Source organism: Equus przewalskii, chromosome 9, assembly GCF_037783145.1.
Source record: "Equus przewalskii isolate Varuska chromosome 9, EquPr2, whole genome shotgun sequence".
NCBI classification, from domain to species: domain Eukaryota; kingdom Metazoa; phylum Chordata; class Mammalia; order Perissodactyla; family Equidae; genus Equus; species Equus przewalskii.
In genome coordinates, this window is record NC_091839.1 from 45,213,639 (window position 1) to 45,235,046 (window position 21,408).

The following is a 21,408-nucleotide window of genomic DNA, read 5'->3' on the forward strand; positions in this document are numbered from 1 at the left end:
CACCATTCTGCCTCAGGATCTAGGGAGTGGACTGTGTAGATTAGATTTGTTGCAGAATAAACACTGAGAAATATGGAAAATACATTCCTCTTCCAATCTTTCTGAGGGGAATTTTGCAGAAAGAAAATTGCTTGATAGTAAATTTTGTTGAGAAAAAATAATCTGAGTTCCTTCATCTCCACCTTTATCTTCGCAAGGGGCGAGGGCTTAGGATTCATTTTACAGTGTTTCCTGTTGTTGGAAAAAAGTTCTCCTTCCATGTGTGGCAATGAGTGCTGCTGCCTGGTGTTAGGAGGATTTGACAGAGGGGAAGGAACCTGAAGGCCTGGAGAGTAGAGTGTAGGGAGATGGGGGAAGGAGAAGGCCAGGGAAAGAAGAGAATCTGAAAATCACCACACTTCCTTTTCCATTTCCCACCCCATGAGATCACCCAGCTAGCCTGTACCTTGGAAATGTCCAAATGACACCTTAGGGAGAGAATCATGGGCAGCAAATCAAAGCCTTGGGTGTTTTATCCAAGAGACATGAAAGGAACTGTAATGATCAGGTCTGATTAATCTTTATGCAGAATCGAGAATTTAGTTATTCTCCCCTCCACCTGCTGACCAATCACTAAGAGACAGGAGGAAGTTAAAGACAAGTATGAAAAAATATAGACAAGCAACAGAATCCAGATATTCTATGCACATTTGTAATGTTTTAATTAAATTCTGTGATCGTGCTATATCTAAATCAAATTATCTCAATCCCATGTTTAAAACCCTTAATGTCTTTCCCTTAATATAACACATCAATTCTTAAAATGCTAGGTCTATGATCTACAGAATCCGCCCTTTGCTTATTTGAATGATATGATCTTGCTCCAGCTTCTGCCTGGGTCACAAGGCTCCAACAGATATTTCAATTCCTTAAATGTGCCAAACACCTGGCAGCACAGGGTCTGCCTGGAGCTCTCCCTTTTCCATTTTCCACCTGTCTATTCTAACTTATCCCCCAGTGCTTACCTGAAATGCTATTTTCTATGACTTTTTCTACAATTTCACGATCTTTAATGGCTCTTGCCTCATCATCATTATTATTTTTTGGCATTCTCTCCTTATCTTCCTACTATGATAATATTCTGTAATTATACGCTTATTTGTGGACATCTGTTTCCTGTCTGTAATTCCACGTGTTTGGGACTGAACTCATTTTATTTATTCACCACTACCTACTTAGGGTCTGACACATAGTAGATATTTTATATTTTTAGAGAATTAAAGCTTTAAATGTTTTTCTTTTCATGAAAACTAAGATAAATTGTTTTCAAGGCAGCTTTGATAGCTGCTTTATCACGCCTCTTTAACTGTAACATCAACATACTGTAGTTATTTGTTTGTATCCTTTAGCACTGTTAATAGTGTCTGGTCTGGTTTTAACCTAAGTGATTTCAACCTCTAATAAAGTGTCTCAAGCAAACTGGATTTTTAAATTTATATAAAGTCTTGTTAGTAATGAGAGTAAAAGAAAGATAAGAAATTATGAATTACAACAAAATGAGGGCCATTTCCATTCCCACCACTGACTCACTAGTATCACTTGAGATTTTAAACACCAATAAGTGTTAGCTGTGCTTGTAAGTCCCAGAAAAAAAGATGCTATGTAGATAAAAGGGAGTGCAATTAGCAATTCTCCTGTGATGTTAATATAATGTTTTTTCGTTTGAAGAAAAGAAAAAGAGTGCATTTCAATGTATTAGGATATAATTGGTCAGCTCAAAGCCTAGCTGGGTTTGTTGAGTATTACAGCATTACGGTGAGATACAAGCATAGATTCACCCAAGACCTTGATGGTGAATCTTGGTGATTAACATCACAATGCCTCTGTGGGTGGCTCTGGAATTTAGCAGAACAAGTATCCAGTGTGGGGTCACAGAGATTCCGTTTGCCCCGCCCCCTCATTAGCTGTGTGAACTCAGGCAATTTGCTTAATTCTCTGAACTTTGGAGTCATCTGTTGCAAAATAGGGATACTTATAACCAACTTCTAAAATTGCTAATATATATGAAGCACTGGACATTCTGTCTTCACATAGTAGGTACTCAACTAATGGCAGCTTTTGTAAAGCCTAGAGCAGCTCTCAGCACACAGTGAGTGCATAAATACAGTGTGATGGAGAGTGCAGCCTCTGGGCCCTTATGTGGGCTGTACAAATAAGAAGCATTATGAGATCGCTTTCTTTTAACTTTTTATTATCTGGAGCATCAAATGAAGTGATTTTATTTTTATCTCTTCTCAACCCCACAGAATAACAACTAAACTGCTGACGCATTGATAAATGGCTATCTCTTGGGCATGTCTACTCAAAATGGTAAAGAACTTATTATTGAACAGGGGTCAAGCAAGCTGTTCTGCAGACGCCAGATGCTTAATATATATTTGTTAGTCAGCTGTCACCTTTTTTTAAACATTTATTTTTCAGATTTTAGCCTTTTAACTTTTCTCTTGGGATTCTCTGTCTCTCTTATACACTTTAGTTTTGCTTGTGCTCATTTTTTTTCCATTTAAAAATTTTGATGCTTTCTAATTCAACTCTATTTCAGGATCTTCCCTGTTGTTAAGACATAGATTAAAGAAAGTTCAATATCTTCTCAGTCAAATTATGCCAAAGAGACAAGTTATCATTACTCTGTACACAAATACATATTAAATAATCATTTTATATTTGAATATCCTAAGAGATCTTTAACTAATTAGTAACTGATATTAATTGTCCACCAGCTGAGAATTTACATAGTGTCATCAGTATGACCTGGCCAGTCACCTCAGTTGAGATGAATCATTCTGCATATGAGTATATGAATATGATAACATGCCGACATCAGCACTTGGAATTTAAAAATACAGACAAAATCTTAATCAAATACGCTAGTACTAATAGAAAATTCAGATGTACGACAAAGAAGTATTAGAGGCATTTTTCAGTGTATGTGTTGCTGACATGCCAGTTTCATCAGTGAGATGTGGTTATCAGGCATTTCCAAGGTAATTTATACAAAGCACCTCTAACAGTGCCAGTTATCAGAGCTGAGTGGAACAAATATGCAATCAAAGTTTATTTATTTAGCTTGAATATATGAATTAGTTCCTGCTGTTTTAACAAGTATCCAACTGGCATTTGTTAGAATTAAATGGTGATCTCCAAGTGAGAAATATAGTCTGTTGGCAATTATTAGCATTTTATTGACCAATTTGTAGTCACTGAATAAAACTGAAATCAAACAAATGGATGTTTGTATGGTAAATAAGAATAAGAAAACAGAAAACCTCTTTCCCCTCTGGCACTGTTAATTCTTTTCAAGTCATTAACAAGGAAATATTAACGGGAAGTCAAAAGAAATAACCCACCTATCAGTTTTAGCATTAGCCCCCAGAGGGCACAGAGCATAAACTCAATTCTTAAGTTTCTTAGAGGTTTCCAACTCCTATCTTGTATTTGGGAAACAGTGTCCTTAAAATTAACAGAATTGAAATGTGCAATATTTATGATCTCTAATAAAACTTGTTTTCATTTTGTTTACATAGCTAATGTTACAAAATTTTGCATAAATATTTGAGTTCTTATTTTCCCAAGATGTTCACAATGCTTCATTAATATTTTCCCTAATAATTTTTTCCCTGTTTGGGGATACCACAAGGACATACAACTGTGTCTCCAGCATCTTTATATTTCCTTAATGGTAGAGAATTTAGAAGGTTTTGCATTCTTGAGGTGAAGTGGGGACCACAGCAGTAATGTTTTTTAGAATTACAACGGGGCAAGTAAAAGAAAGGAAGAGGAAAGAAAGAGAAAGACGGACAAGGTCAGGAATTCATAGCGAGCACTTCTTTCACTAGAAACATTACATGTGTCCTCTCACTTTCTCCTTGCACTTAGCATGGCCAAAATACAGTGCTCAAATTTTAACAATAAAACAGATGAGGCCTAGATAGCTTGTGTAATTAGTCAGACAGCCAGCAATTCCAGTAGAGGAAGGGCTTGAACTCGAGTCTCTCTCAAGCTGTAGCACATACTTCTTCACTCCATCCTGGATGGCCAAGACATCTCAAAACTCTGATGAATATTTAGCAGCTTCCTAGATACTGTGTACACAGAGATAAAGCCTTATTGTGAAAGTAGCAGATTTGCAAAACTAAATTTACCTTCCCACCAGCTCTCTTAGGATAAGTTTAGAGGGTAGTTGGGAAAAAGCAAGGCCCTGAGATGCAACCTGGGGTTAGTTGGACAGACTCAGATGAGGCTGACAGTTTGAACCCTGAAATCTGTTTGGACCTTTCTGATGGAGCAGATGCTCCTACCATCCTACCTCTCAACCACTCATTCCTGCCTAAGAGAACCAGTCCTCTCTCACGCTAAAAAACAAACAAACAAAATAACAAAACAAAACAAAAAACTTTAAATGATGTTGCCTGGTGCAGACACTACATAAGGAGGTGCTGATTTTCTTCAGTATATACTCCCAACATCCCTCATTGACTCCATGCTCCAGATGACAATTCAGACAGATAAATCAGGGCTTCCTCCAGGAGGGAATTGCTTCTACACCACGACAGTCATCATCTTGTGGGAAATTCTCTTCACTAAGGTATTAAGGAATACGTTGCTGAGGACATCACTCGAATTTATGAAAAGGGCTATAGTATTGTCCTCTATAGGCTGGAGAAGACAGTGAGCTCTGGCTGCAATGGAATTAGGCTCCCCAGGGGAAATGATGGGATGCCAGAGTAGTAGAGGTCAGGTATTGGCACGTAAGCTTTAGAGATATATGGGCACAATTACCACAATTAGCCACCGAGGTCTAGCAGTGGCTCATTATTCCCAGGGCTCTGGGAATGAACTATCTTGGCAGCCTTCTAACGTGCAGAAATTTTCCAGGTCTGCTGAGTAAAAACGAGACTTGAAATACTGTACTGGGGTTCATGGCCTCTTATTCAATTCTGAAACTTAAACTATCTCACAGACCCAGAATGACTTGATTGGCAGGGAGGCCAGCCTCCTTTGAGGAAAGACCCTCGAAAAGGGCCTCAGCTCTACTGTGTGTCTTCCTCCAAGTCCTCTCCAGAGGCTCTGATCCCTTAATAATGTGACTGAGAAAAAGCAAATAACCAGACCTTACGTGATTATTAGATACTGACTCTGAATGGAACCATGTGGTCCACGGGCCAATTAGGGACTAACGGAGATCAGGTGAGAGATGAAGTCTTGGCAAAGTCAATCTTACACTAAATTCGTTGGAATTGTTTTGCCTGTTATTTCCCAAGTTCTGAAATATTTAGAGTAAATATATATACTTAGTAACTGGTAGAGTCCTCATATTGGTTCTCTATGCTATGGAATGAGAGCTATTACTGTAGAAATGGTCCAAACAATTTCCTCTCATGGTGTATTTCCCCAAGATAATAAATCAAAAGATACTAAATCAAAAGTAATGTGGCATTCCTGGTGGGTACTGCAGACATTAGGGCCACCATCAAGGACTTAAGAGATACCAGAGTGGATATTTCTATTTTATACCCATTTAGCTTTCCTGTTTGCTGAAAAAGTTAGAGGGATCTTGGAGAAGGACTGTAACAACCTTAAGCAGATAATACAACAATTGTCTCTGCTGTTCTGCACACGATATCTTCACTGGAGCAAATGAATAGATTCCCAGAACCGTGGTATGCTGTTACTCTAAAAAACACTGTCTTTAACTGCCAGCTGATTAACATAATCAGAAACAGGGTGTCTTTACCTATCAGGGACAGCAGCACTATTTACTGTCTTTTTCAGTGCTATGACAATTCCTTAGCATTCTGTTATAATCCAGTATGGAGGAACCTTCTTTGTTTGTTTGTTTGCGTGTAGCATTCCATAGGCTACACACTGATCCATTGTAGGATGTTAACTGAAACAGGCAAGAAGGAAGTCAGAAGCACCATAGCTGCTTTAGGAAGACACATGCAGTCCTGCAAAATCTATAAAGTTTCTTGGGGTCCCCTAGGTGGTGCATGTCTGGGGGTACTCTCTTAAAGTGAAAGACAGTTGCTGCACTTTCACTAACCTCCAAAAATAGGCATGATGCTTGATTAACCTCTTTAGATTTTGAAGCAAATCTACACAATATTTGGATATGTTTTGATCTATTTATCAGGTAGCCTTTTAAGGCTGCAGTTTTGAGTGGAGCCCAGAGCAAGGGAAGGATACACAGCAGGTCTAGGCTTGCAGTGTATGCTTTCCTGAAATAACGGACCTTATGACGTGACAGGCACAATGATCCTGAAAGTGGCTGTGGTCGACAGAGAGACTTGTGAGGTCTCTGGCAAGTATGAGGATAACAGCAGAGACTCTCTTGGGTTTTAGATTAAATTCATGCCCTATTCTGCCAACAACTATACATGCTCCTTTTGAAAAGCAGCTCCTGGCATACAACAGGGTCCTGGTAAACTCTGAATGCCTAACCAGGGGACACCAAGTGATCTTGCCACTCAAGCTGTCCAAAATGGAAAATAAAAAAAAAAAAGAAAAGAATAGGTGCTGTGAAGTACAGCGCTGAGGGGTGAAGCTGAGATGTGCTGATTATTCTAGGTTTGTTCTTTCAGTTCAGTTCTTTCCTCTTCTCCACCCCGTTTTGTGCTCCGAGAGACAAAGAGTATTCTCTGGGCTCCCTTACCCTGTAGCTTCCAGCTGTGTTTGGTCAATGGGAAGCAACAGAATGGAGGGCAGTAGGAAGCTGAGTGTTTATTCATTCCCTATACTGAGCTCCTTCTCTGCTGAGCTGAAGTTGAGTGGTAGTTGGATTACTTTCTCTAAGGCCACAGCTCCTTTTCCTATGGCCATAGCTCTAAGTTCCTTGGAACAGCCTAAGGATAGTGTTGGCGTGCCCTTGTCGCTTGTCCTTGGGATCTTCGCCATCCTCTTTAGTTGCTCTTAGCCTTCCCCACACCTCTATAAATAGTTCAACTCTTAACTATTATTCCTTTGGATATGCAATCATTTTCTTCCCCCAGAAGAATTGACAGAACCAAAAGAGGACCCTGGAAAAATATCAGGTCATATTTATGGACTTTTTAGTAAAAGATAAATCAAATCTATCTTTTTTAAAGACTGTTATTCTGGGGTTTTCTATTATAGGCAGCCAAGCATAATCCTCAATGCCATAACTCTTCGCTTTGATAACTCCTTCTCCCACTTGTCTGCAAAGTGCTGCTTTACTGGCCTCATCCCAGCATCCACTGTATCCCGCGGACGTGTCTCCTTCCTCTGAATGTCAACGGATTCAGTGCCTTCACCACTCACTTTGGGCTGAGAATATCTAAAGGTATCATTATCTACCATTCCTGTACCATCCACCGTCCCTCAACCAAAATGTAGGAAACATGCCCTGAACTCTGTCTGTAATCAATGTTTGTTATTGATAAGAATGATACTTCCCCCATTTATTTAGGAAGAGTCAAATTTCACAGCCTTCTAAGTGCAGAAGACTGATAGTTTAAGTATTTTCTTTATGGCTATAAGGCTATCTTATGACAAGCTGGGTTTTTTTCTGACTCTGCTTGGAAGGCGATGTGGAAGAATAGCATTGGGAGATGCTTAGTGAAGTAGGAAGAAGAGATATGCCAGAGCCCCAGGCCCTGCTTCCCCTTCTCCCATGGTCATGTGCCAGGCAGCCTTTGGGGTCAATAGCTCCCAAAGACCTTTCTGCAAGATGTGGGCCTGTCAACATCTGCTCACTTGACTTGAGTGAAAGCGCCTCTTCCTTACCCACAGCTCTCCCTCCAAAAGCCACAGATAAGACCAGCAGCCTCTTACTGAGGAGTGATCTGGCCTGTGTGTGTCTGGAACATATCGCATGAGATTAGAGGCACTAGAAGGGCAAAGACTTTGCCTGTCTTGGGAGATTTTGTGTTCTTAGCTGCTAGACATGCCTGGCTCATAGCAGAAAGTCAAAGAAATGATTTCAAAAAAGTAATAAACAGATCTTCAAGACCTCACTCAAAGTCCAGCCCGGGGCTCCTCCGTGGAACCCTCCCTCCCACCATTCCTCGTCGCCTTCAGACACGCTCTACCCGATGGCCAGCTTTTACTCTCTTTGTGATTCCATAGTAATTTATATATGTTTCTCTCATGGCGTTTTTCATGCTATCTCATAATTTTAAATGCCTTTCCCACTAACCTATGTAATTATTAAGCACAGTAGCTACACAGCTTAGGCTCTGAATTCCAACTCAGCTACTTCATAGCTAGAAGATCTTACCTAAGTTACTTAACATCTCTAAGATTCAGTTTCCTTATTTGTAAAATGGATATATTTCATTCCTTAATGTATTTGTTATGCATGTATTTATTATGTGCCTAATATGTACTAGGCGCTAATGTAGTGAACAGTGATCAAATGAAGAGAAAAGAAAAAAAAGGAAAGACATGAAAAAAAGGAAAGTCACGGGAAGAGGAGGCAAGGAAAGGTGGACAAAGTCGTTGCCCTCATGGAGAGTACATTCTAGATATAGTACATTCTAGATATAACAAACAATATAAATTCATATATTCATAAGTACTCCAAAGAAAATAAAGCAAGGTAAGGGAATAGACCTTGACAGAGCTGGCAGAGAGTCCTGGTAGTTATTAGAGAAGCTGATTTGAAGATTGACCCCCAAATCTTTAGAGTTGTGCACACATACTCTGTTTCTTCTTGATTTATGATAGGATTCCACTTTCCACCATCTTTAGAGTTAGGCATGGCCTAGTGACGTGCTTTGGCTCAGAGAGGAACTGCATGTAGAAGCTTTAGGAAGAGCCAATTAAGATTTGCTATGTCTCCTTTCCCCTGATGGAATTATTATGGAAACATTTATTGAGAAGGGGCCTCTTTCAGTTTAGGCCTTCTTGTTGACCCACATTGGACATCAGCCTGTGATTCTGGATATTTTACTTTAACACAACCTATCCTCTTCTTACTGATGCAGCCTTATCACAATGTCTGAGACTCAGAAAGCACTTGATAAATTCTTATTATCGTTATCATTAATTTTATTACAGTAACATTTATATTGCCAATATAGACACATAAGAGGGAGTCAATATCTTTCTCTTGAATAGGTACGAGTTTTAAGGCAATAATGTGCAAGTCTTTTGATCCTCCTGCACAAATAGGAAAATAAAGTCCAAGTTATTCAAATTACTGTCAGAGGTGGAGAATGGCAGCAGTTAGATCCAAAGAGGTCCCTCCAGTGGGGAAAATGAAACTTTACATCTTGAATGCTATTTTTCTATTGATTAGTAATATAAAACTAGACACACAATTTAGAAGTCATTTGGCTCAAAGACATAATAAATCTAATTATGAATGCCGAAAATCTTTAAAAATTAAGTATATAAGTAAAAAATGTTAACAAGTGAAATACTATTAGGAACAGTAAAATTTGTCTAAAAATGTCAAGATAAGCTAACAATGGTTATTTCTTTTTAGGCATGAAAATTAAATTTTAAAAGGAATAACTAAGTAACTTTAGAAAGAAATGTCAGTTTGAACTGAAATGTAGCTCTATTTCTCTTAAACTTTTCCAAGGGAGCTACAGGAAAAAAGTGTATAACTTCCTTTGGTGGCAGAAATTGCTAACAGCACCAGAGTAAATCTGCTGTTTGTGAAACATGTAAGGACAGATCTGGAGGGGGATGGCAATTCAAAACCCATCAGAGGCAATTTTCCAGTGGATCAAATTAAATCAAAGGAGAAAGCAAGTTTACTAGAATATAAATATAAATGATTAAATGAGAACTACATTTTCTAAAATAAGAATGTATCTCTTCAATGAATATTTCAGTGGTATCTACAAAATCAACTCCATGATTTAAAATTCTATAAATGAAATTCTAAGTATCCCATTTCTGATGCATCCTAGAAACTAGTGACTTGAGTATACTGTTCCTTTTTTAGAGTCCACTACCAACACAATAATAGCAGCAGCAAAAGAATTAAATTAAATTTATATTATATGTTAGTAGAATATAATTCACTTACAATAGTAGTTTAAAAGGCTTGATTTGAAAATGTGCAGGTAATGCTTTTTCAAAGTCATTGAAATAACTGATACAATTTACTCTGCTTTGGGAACTGAACAAGAAAAAATTAATCAATAGACTAGGACACAGAGTTATACTGTACTTTTAATTTTCCCGTTATTTGACAAGACATGTTAACCTAAATAGAACAGATTTGTGAAACGTGTTCTAGTACGAATGAGAAATTTTTTTGTTCACTTTGGGATTTTTTTTCTTTTTCCCAAGCTCACAGTACTAATTATGTCACTATCAAGAGAAGCCTTAACCAATCAGCCAAGTTTCCAGCAAGCAATTTCTAGGAACTGCACGGTTCAATTTGCGTAAGTATTAAAATAAAATACAAACTCATACACAAACTACCACATCAATAAAAACAATCAAATTCTTAAGTTTGTATCAATAAAAACTTATTTTAAATTGATTTATATGCCCTTTTCAGTTAGTAAGCAACTTTTAGATTTTAAAGTCGAATATAGTAATCTTTAAAGTAATAAACCATGATGAAAAATAATTATTTTTCAAGGGGAACTCATGCACATAGATCTTATCTTAAGTCATACATATACTACACATGACTTAACATACACACACATATATCTACGCACACATATTTACGTGTGTGTCGCTTAAATTTTATGATTTGTGTACCATATTGGAAACAATATAGACAAAATTTAAGCTAATTTGAACAGAAAAAAATCATATTCTCATTTGTTCTAAAGTGAAAATACAGATCCTGTCTTTTTGTTGAGTTCACTGAGACTGCCTTAAATGGCTTGACACTACTGAGTTATCAGATACAGTCAGACTCCTCTGAATTTTTTAAATGTATTAAAATAAAAGGCTCTTCCACTAACAAATTCCACTAGAATTATCAAATCTTCACCACTGAAGTTTAGTCATTAGGCAGATGGATGGGTTTTTACTCCTCCTATCATTTTTAATTGTCGTGGAATTACATTTATCCTCTCTAAACCAGTACAAAATCTGCTCTTCTTGGTTCAGTTGAAAGGGATGCACCCTGGAAGAGATAAATTATTCCATTATCACCAAAACATTTATTAAACGTCCATATTCTTAGGACGCAGCACTGAGGGTTACAAATTGGAATTAATTTGGCTTAATTCCTGCCTTGTTGGAGGTTAGAATGTGAGATGTCCAGACAGCGATGATGGGGGCATTTTAAGATTATGCGTTAAGCATGCAGAAAGAGAGGAGTTAAGTAAGTTTTTACCATGAACATTTGCACCCTTGAGCAAAGTATATCATTGAACTGGGTGAAAAAGGAGACCCCAGGGAGATGCATGTCATGGTGATTCACAGCCACTCCACCAATCATGTAGGAAAGAACCCTGTCGAAATCCCAGGACTTGACTGAGTGCTGTTCAAATGAGAGCATGATAAGAAGGGGTAGGTGCAGTGGGATTTTCCTTAAATCTTCCATATCTCATCTCAGAAATTACTTAAGGGAAGGGATTGCAGCTTTCATCCACTCTACATATTTTCTGAATGCTTTATATGCTGTGGGGAAAAGGGGCTCAAATAGGAAATAAACTAGTTACAGTGTTGGCAAGCACCACAGAGAACCACACAAACTAGAGCAGAGGATACCTTCTATGCTGGTAGAGTTTTAAGTACATGTGTAGAGAATTATACCATTTTATACATCAGATATCCCTTATACACCAATATATCACTACTTCTCCTTTACTCCCCAGTTCTAAATGGTTACCAGATCTTATTAATTCTAACTCATCTCTATCTCTAAACCCATCTCTTCTTCACCGTTTTCGAAACAACCAACTTAACATACACTGTTAATCTTTTCTTTCTAGATAATTGTAATAACCATTTTTCTTGATCTCTAGTCTCTGTCTATCAATCCTTTTTCCATAATAGGTCCACACTACTGACTTGAGGTTAAAGTTTTTCCAAAAAATAAGTCTTATTATACAATTTTTATGTTAAAAATCTCAGAGCTTTCCATCAATTAGACAAAGAAATCTTGATTCATCAGATTAACAAATAATGACTCTCGTATATCAGTGTTTTTCTTCAACCACCTCTCGCTCACTCCCTTCCCATTTCCCCGTCTCAACCGCGGGTCTGAGAAATTCATTGTAATTTTTCATGTTTATCTATATGTGTATATATTATTCCTTCTGTTCAGAATACTGTTTTCTTCTCCACTTGAAGAGATCTTACTTCACCTCCAATACCAGGTCCAAATGTTGTCCTTTGTGTATAGTTTTCTGGTATGTTCCAAGGCAGCTGAGCCCTCCCTACTGTTTTACTGATGACGTTTTATGAGCCTGATTCTTCTGATATATGAGAGCACACACAGGGTCTTGTTCCTATATCCTCACTTGCCAGCAGTATCAATGAGTTAATGACATTCCTAATTACATCTTGGTTTTGATTTTCATAGTTCTTTCAAGCACATTGTTTCATTTTTTGCTTTCAATAAGTTTGTAAAGTATTATAAGTAGACATTGTTCCCCTATAACAGATAAGGAAATTGAGTATTAAAGGCAATAACTGAGAGTTTTACCTTTGTTTTAAATATTTGCTTTGTTTTGTTTTACCTATAGCTTAATATCTTTCCAGTATATTATAATCTTTGTTATATAAACATTGCATTTAATCCCACATGTGTATATATGTATGTGTGTGTGTGCATATATGTGTATTTTCCTCACTGTGGGGTAGAAAGAAAAATTACCCCTTTGTATGTACTTGACTTTCTTTGAACATTTGCTAAGGATCAGTATATTACAAACCAAAAAATCCCTTAGCCTTTATTTTTTTTATTTTGACTTTAACTTCATCATGACATAAACTATGGCTTGACAGATGATCCAACCAAGGTATTATAAAACATTTTTGATAGGTTCTTTAGGACAATGATTTATGAAATAATCATTGAGGTCCACCACTATGAGTGGAGTCTTAGTACAAAAGTTCAAATAGATCATATCCGTTGTGCACCTTAGAGGGGGGTAACCACAAATTTATTGTGATAATGTCTATGTCAGTCAGTGTGTTTTATTTTTTATGTAAAAGATTGACTATTAACGTAAGTGAAAACTTGTGATTAAGAGCCAAATACAAAAGGAACTATTTAATGTTGTCCCTACATTTCTATGTTGAAAATAAACCAGATTTAGCTTTCATCCTATGTGGAAGTGATGGGGGAAGAATAATATTAGCCAAACACACCAACTCATCTTTTTCCCCCCAAAACAGCAAGATTTAATAGAATAGATAGGGGAAAAACTGACAGGAAGAACAATCAGGCATTTTTAGGACTCTAAAAGGAAAAGCAAATGACCAGATAACGGGTTTTATGGGATAATACTGTGTTTTCCCATCCACACAAAGCTATTGATGCAGCATTCCGTGGGGCACGTTGCTTCCGTTGCTCCTATAGAGGCTGCCATAGTTTTGTCCTGGTTCATTCACATTCAGTTGCCCAATCTCTATGTGTGTGCATAGCCCTGCTTTTATAAGCAGACGCCTGGAATCTGTTAGTGGCTTCTTCTGACCAATTGTGTTTGTACAAATATCTCTTCTTTTCTGAATGTTTAGAGCAAAGTTTGGTAAATAGCACAAGATTCAGGAGGGAAGACATAAATCAAAACTAAAATCATGATATCAACGCTTCGAACTCTTGCTATATATTTTGTCATTCTTGGGCCTTACTCAAATGGTTAATGAGACGCAAACTATTTGAAATGCATGTCTCTCAAATCTAACTGGGATGCAGCCACATCTGAGTAAAGAGCTATTAAAATGATGAAATCATTATATTGTATCCAAGGATAAAAGACATTGTAAATATCTAGTCTTTTACAGTCACAAACCACTTACATGGATGAATATAGTCTATTCATTGGTTTCGGGTTCTAATAGCATCCAGGAAATGTCAAATTCACATGCTGTCCCAGAACACAAGATTTAGCTTTTGGATTTTTAATTTGACTAAAAGATGTATAAAAGCACACAGCCATCCAGCTCCCTATTGGCTTCACATCTGTGTAGGATTATATGCAAACAATATTTGAGCTAGCATTGGCAGTCACATAGGTTCACTAACTTGAATGTAATTAATTGTATTTTTTTTTCTTTTAGATAGAGACAAAAAGAATGAAGAAAGACAATTTGGAGAAGAACTGTTTTCAGCAATAATCCTACATATGAGGTAAGGCTCAAAGTTGCCAAAACGGAATCTGGAAATAGAGATCCATTAGCCTTATGTCTAAAGTAAATCATAATTGTTCTGAAAATGATTAACGTTGGGTGACAGCCAATGTTCTTTGATAAAAAAGTACTTAGTCTGATTCTACAATTGAGTAGACAGGAAATGGCTCACCTTTTGGTAATGAATTAACTCTTTCGTAGAGGGCTAGAGCAGTTCCAAAATAGAAGCCACAAAAATGTCTAGGATACCAGGAAATTAAACAGAGTTTCCAGGGGTAGCAGACAGTTGCTCTTTTTTTTTTTTTTTTTTAAATCACTCTCTCTTATTCCTTTTACTCCTTTTTACTTTACTCCTTTTATTTATTGCTTTTACTCCTTTCTTATCTGCAGAGTTTGGTGGACAATGTACCTGCTCAATTTGCTTCTTAAAAATTCTCTCTGCTGATTCAGCTGCATCAGAGTGGAAGTTAGTAAACAACAGCATGACGGTCCTCCTTGGAGACTCTTCCTGCTTGCAAAAGTTACACAAAATATTTTTCAATACTTTGTAATAAAGTGGGATACAGGCAGAGCAAATTCCCACAATTCGTCAAATGTAGTCATTAAAATTGTAATAAGATCTTGAGATTTCCCAATTCTTGGAATGCAAAAAGCTACTAAGCTGCGTCTCTGTCATCATATGGTGTATTTAAATGCCTCTTTTAGGCACACATCTCCCCATTCCACACCACACTCCCTATATGCAACGTTGCCAAGCCCAGGCTCGTCCTTCCCTTGGGTATAACTTAAATCCATCTAGAAAATGATTTGATCTGCAGAATGCAGATCATTTTAAGCTGGAAAGAAGGACAAAGCCTCAGAGACAGCTCAGAATGTGGTTATAGTAGTCCAAGTTAAAAATGACCAGAGCATCAGCAAGGGATTTGGCTGCTAGACTAGTGCGGTTATTAATGGACAAATACTCTTTCCTCAACTGGGGAACTGTTTCTACTCCTTGTGGTTATGGGAATAGGAAATGGAAGGAAACAACACTTACTGGCAGACACATTACTGACCCTGCAGAGGCAGCAAGAATAATAAGCAGAGAAGGTTTTAGAGAAGAGAGTCCTGCCAAGCAGAATAATTGTGGCAGGAAGTGCAGGATTCCTTGGACGTGATGGTGACTAAGGTGGATCACCCCCTTTCAGGGTAGAATGGATCAACCAAATGGGCTGGTGAATCAAATCATCCTAGAATGTCAAAATCACTGAGTAAGAAGCAAAGGCATCCAGATTCCTCTCCATTTATGAGTCAGGGATATTCAAGAGAACCAACCTCTCACTTTATTGATGACAAATATGAACACTCACTTTCTGCCCATATATCTGGGATGGGCCTGAGTTCAGATATTCATTCTGTGATCTGAATATGTCGTGGCTTTTTGCTTTAATAAATAAGGCTATCAAAATACTATAGAATGCAGTTTTTAGACGAGTATAACTCTCAAGATAGTGCTTGAAATAAACAAATAAAATGGGCAGGATATATTTTTAATTGCAGGTTTTAGCAAATACTTTTGGTTAGAAAGAAAACAAATATTAAATGCATATTTTTAGATTTGATTTTTTGGTTATTTGACATCTCAAAATTGTTTACTTAGAATCAAATCCTTATGAAAAACATATTTGGAACTAGAGTCAATATAATATAACGTGTAAAACAGACCAAGGGGAATAAATAATGGGAGAACATAAATAAATAAAATTAAATAAGAAAGCAAGCCATGTTACTCTAGGCTAAATAATATCTAGACGTGGCCCCTCTTTAGAAGCAGATATTCTGTGTAGGTTTTTCCTCCGCTCTCTTTCACTTTGACTTAGGGAGCCCAGAGAAAAGCTTCGCTTTTGAACAAAAGCACAACAAAAGGCTTTGGGTTGAGGGAGAAACCAGTACTCGCCTCTGCTGTTTAGAACTTGAGGCATAAGTGGATAATTCCTGAAGCAAGACAGCTTTTGCAGAACGATATTTTTGAGATGCTTAAACTCTTCCACTAACAATGAATTCTTCTACTTGCGATGTATTATTGAATTTTAGAGCAGGGATTTATCGAGGCTTTTTGGGCCGCCAAAAAACAATTTGTTTAAATGAAACTGCCCCTGGAAAGGGTCATAACATTATCAGCAGACACCTGGGCAGTTTTCTTTGCAATCAGGTTAGAAAACCTTGCTTGTTGGAAAGGGAAAATAAGATGATGCTCTAAGGAGCTATGGGAGAAGGAAAAGAGGTGCCTCAACTGGGAAGAAATGAAAGTAGAAAGGTATCAGAAATGGACTGGCCCTGGATCTCTGCCTTTTCTGCAGTTGGTCGCACTCAGCGTACAAAGGGGTCCATCTCCGGCTGCTCTTCCTGATGATAATATTCACAGTTCGCTGAATGCACAGAAAATGCCACCGTCACTGCAGGATTGTTTCCGTATTGAAAAAGCAGAAACCAACTTCTTGGCAGTCCATCAGAAGAGATGCGATCTCCTGACTAAAGTAGAATGTTCAATCAGAAGACTTTTTGTAACTTTTCCCTCTGCCTTGAAACCTGGTGAACAGTTTGAGTTTTTCCAAAATTACTTGAAGTTTAGCTGCTGGGAGGCTGTGCCGACCATTCCAAGTTTCCTTTCAATTTTGCATTTTGTTGAATGCTTTCTCAGGTCTTCCTGTGTAGTTCAGTCATTAGCCAGAGCTGGAAGGTTTATTATTTATTTTGACAGTCACCAGCCTATTTTGTCACACAGTACATATTACTGCTCCATTTGACAGGCGTTACTCCGAAAATCCTTCAGTTTCTTTTTCTCTCTTGAATGAAGCTTCTGCCTCTGCTGTCTTGTTTACCTTTCCAAAGGAAACCCACGATGCTTTCTGGTTGATAAAAGCGTCGTTTGTTGCTACTTTTCAGTGACAGATTAAGCATCCATAGTCAAAAACATTTTTCTTGGTTTCCTCTAAATTTTGGTGAAGTGCTTAAGCTGGATCCAATGGGAGACAAAATAGAAGAATAAAAGAAAGGATAGTGAATTCATTGTAAGTCGAGGCAAGAAAGCACAGCCATTTCACCTACAATATATATATTGCAAAGTTAGAAAGGTCAAAAGGAGCTTTATGTTTAATGGTGTGAGGTTTGGGCAAAAAGAAAAATAAGCTACATAATGTGTTCTATTCTCTCACAGGAAAAAATACAGGCGGATGTGATGACATAGAAAGGAACACTAAATCAGATTAGAGAAATAAACTAGGTCTGTCTGGAAAAGGTGGCATCCAAATTGATTTTTAAAGCTAAATAGTAATACAGACAAAAGAAGAGACGGTGAGAAAGGCCTTCTATATCGATGCCAACATGGGGGGGAGGGTGAATTTGATTTTGGATATGTTGCTTATCACACATCATGCAAGCATTTGGAAATTAGCTTTTCCCTGATGTTCATGTTCCATCACTGTTACCCATTCAGTGCTCTAACCTCCTTCTCTGCTTAAAAGTTACCTCCTCAGGAAGCCTTCTCTGACCACCCAAAGCAACTACTTCTCTACCACCTTCCTTGGTAACTCTCTCTGTTTAAGTCCTGTTTTATATTTCTTAATAAAATGTTTCATTAGCTGCCAGGAAGGAAAAGCAAATATTTAACTGCTTATCGTCAGTCTCTTCTCTTAGCAATACTATGTAATACACTACCCTAACACGGTGGATAACATGCAACGAGTTTATGAAGCTTATTCTGTGGTTCAGGAATTTAAGCAGGCTCATCAGAGATGATTCATCTCTGCTCTGTTGTGTCAGCTGGGCTCAATGTCTCAGGTGGTAGCTGGGCTGGAGGATCAAGGATGGCATTTACATGTTGGGGACCTTAGTGCTAGACTGTCGGCTCGGGCCCCTCTCTCCACATGGCCTCTTTCTCCAGATGGACAGCCTGGACTCGTTCTCCAGGAGCCTCAGGGTAGCAAAAGAATGAAAGCAGCAGCTGCCACATCTTGTAAAGCCTCAGCTCTGATCTAGTACAGCATCACTTCCTCCACATTCTATTGGTCAAAGCAAGCCCAAAACCAGCACCAATTCAAGGGGAGAAGAAACAGATTCCATTTTTCTAATGTGAGGAGTTGCACACACATACAGGCTCAGGAGGAAGGGTTACAGCTCTCTTTGACGACTATTCATCGCACCTTCTAGAATTTGAACATCCCAATGGCATCTTCTAGTTGTGTGGAATCAAGAATATAACAGCTCACTTATTATTATTATTTTTCATTATGTCTACATTAAAACACTGTTAAGTACCATATCCACATCTCCAATCCTGATTTCTTTTTTTTAGCTGGAATCTTTTATCTCTATCTGTCTATTGGACATTTCTTCTTATATGACCTAGTATCACTTCAGAAACAATATATCGTAAAGAAACTCACCTCTCCTCCCATGCCAGTTTTTTCTCATAATTCTTCTATACTATAAATGCTATTATCTCGTCAGGATTTAAAATGTTGAGTTACCTTTCTCTCTTCCTTTTGCAATCAGATGGAACCAGGACCAAATTTGAAAATTGGCTCTACATTATACTGGTAGTGTGAAATTGAGTAAATCACTTAGCCTTTCTGATCCTATTTATTCGTCATTTAAAATTGCTATGATACTGTCACCTCAGGGTCATTGTGGAGATTAGTTTTGAAAAAAACTTTGTAGAGGGCCTTAGCATGTTAAGCACTCACCAGATGCAAATTTCCAACTTTGCGAAGTCTTTCTGCAGCACCTGTGTGCACCGTGTTTATTGCTAACATTTTATGTACACACTATATCTCCACCATAAGAGAGTACGCTCCTTGAAGGAGTGACTTCCCAAATCTTTGGCATAGGCCCATATACATTTAGAATTTGGAACGTGATCAGTTCTTTTGATTGACTCACATTAACATTAATTAAAAAGTTTAAACATCATTTCAGAAGGAGTAAATGTGAACTCACTGGCTTTGCTGAAAACAAGGCAGTGTATATTAAATAGATTTTTGTTTTCATTGTTCTTTTGCATTCTACATTCTGCTGTGTTCTTCATAAAACAAACTCTATTTAACAGAAAAGTATATAAGAAAAGTACATAAGAGGGCTCATGTAAAGGGGACTACTGATTTTGCCAGCCAGGGGAGGGTTGTCAAAACCTAGTGCCTGGGGCTGGCCTGGTGGCGCAGCGGTTAGATGCGTACGTTCCGCTTCGGTGGCCCAGGGTTCACCAGTTCGGATCCTGGGTACAGACATGGCACGGCTTGGCAAGCCATGCTGTGGTAGGCGTCCCACATATAAAGTAGAGGAAGATGGGCATGGATGTTAGCTCAGGGCCAGGCTTCCTCAGCAAAAAAAGGAGGATTGGCAGCAGCTAGCTCAGGGCTAATCTTCCTGGAAAAAAAAAAAACTTAATGCCAGATGTTGGGTCCATCTTGGGAATCATATTCCTTTTAGGTTTACATTAAGATCTTTATATCTCCTTTTAAAAAGTCCACAATATTGCAGCAATTACGGTTTTAGGCAAAAACATTTTAGAGACCAAATGCTTTTTTTCCTCTCTCTGAAATATGATTATTTCAATTACTAGTAGCAACAATTAATCACTAACTGATTCGTCAGCCTGCAGCTGGCATTGGGAAGCTGACTTCCTTTCTTTATTCCTAGTTCATGTTCTACTGCGCTCAGCAGGGCTTGAGTAATCACAGACTAATAACCTGTTCCTACCCTCAGTACCTTTTTCTACTACTAGTAAAAAAAGAGGAAAAAAGAAAAGGAAGAAAATTTTGAATATTTTTTCCAGAGTACATTCCCCTGCCCCTACATTTCCGAAGAAAACTTTAGAATTACAAGTGTTGATCCATTTTGCTGTAAGCGTAAGGCATTGTAGAACAATGTTTCTTTAGGAGTTGACCAACCATTCTTTGCTATTTTTCATTAAGCAACTCATACTATAGTAATGGCTATATAACTCCCTCTAAATGGATAATGCTTTTTCATTTCTAGTTCACCTGACATTTTTAACTTCATGTGAGTGACATATAAAATGCTGCATTAATGTCATTAGACAGAAAATGACTATTAGCACATCCATTAGTCAGATAGTGTATACAGTTTTAAACTTTGGAATAATCATTTTGTTTTCTACATCCTTTTTTTTTTGTGAGGAAGATTAGCCCTGAGCTAACATCAACTGCCAATCCTGCTCTTTTTTGCTGAGGAATACTGGCCCTAAGCTAACTTCCATGGCCATCTTTCTCTACTTTACATGTAGGACGCCTGCCACAGCATGGTTTGACAAATGGTGCGTAGGTCCACACCCAAGATCCAAACTGGTGAACCCCAGGCCGCCAAAGCAGAATGTGCAAACTTAACCGCTGTGCCACTGGGCTGGCCCCTATTTTCTACTTCTAATGTATAAAGCCAAAATGCATTTAGAAATTTATCTGAGTCATATGACTCCAGATATACAATATACTAATATGTACTCATCTACCCAGCATTAGATTTTCTTCTAGCGTTTTAGTGTTCTGATTATCAGTATGTTGCATTTCCTAGAATTTAGCGAGAGGATATTGTAACCTATTTGCATCATTCCCAGAAGGTGCCAGAATGTTGACCCAGGAGAAGTATACTCATCCTCCACTCCAGAGAAGGAGTAAGTTCACTTAGAGCAAGGATTCTCAATTAAACAGTCCACAGACTTCAAACTATTGACAAACGTCAAAGCACGATTTGTGCATTGGGCATTTTCTGTACTTTTCATCAGTTTCTCCAAAATATTAAAATAAATCCCTTTAGCAGAAACGGGAAGTTCTGTTCAGAACAGTACTGAATTATCTCGTGTATAATCACATTCATTTATTCACTTAATTATTTTAAAGTCCAATATTCCTTGAAAATGTTAGCTATAAAATCTGTAGACTAAAACTTTCCCCCCCACTTTCCTTAATGTAACTGGAATCATAATTAGTATGCATTAGGAATATACATGTCAGGAAATTAGCATGGTCTGAGACTTTACCCTACCTGTGTGCCAAGTTAGCTTGCCACAGATTCATGGGTGCTGGCAGAAGACGTGAGATTCCTGAATCAGAAACAAAGGACTTTATTATTCAC

At 37.9% G+C, this 21,408-nt stretch overlaps 1 long non-coding RNA gene across 5 annotated transcripts; it reads left to right on the forward strand.

Moving 5' to 3' along the window:
- The first annotated feature begins 1,895 nt into the window (after window positions 1-1,895).
- On the forward strand, window positions 1,896-14,899 carry LOC103551807 (uncharacterized). Of its 5 annotated transcripts, none has more exons than XR_011522702.1 (7): window positions 1,938-2,072; window positions 2,286-2,349; window positions 5,562-5,699; window positions 7,153-7,339; window positions 10,306-10,400; window positions 14,212-14,281; window positions 14,671-14,899. It is a non-coding gene; the product is annotated as an uncharacterized lncRNA (long non-coding RNA). The 5 variants fall into 5 exon arrangements; XR_011522701.1 differs by having other exon boundaries at window positions 1,953-2,076; XR_011522700.1 differs by lacking the exon at window positions 5,562-5,699 and having other exon boundaries at window positions 1,896-2,076.
- The last annotated feature ends 6,509 nt before the right edge of the window (window positions 14,900-21,408 follow it).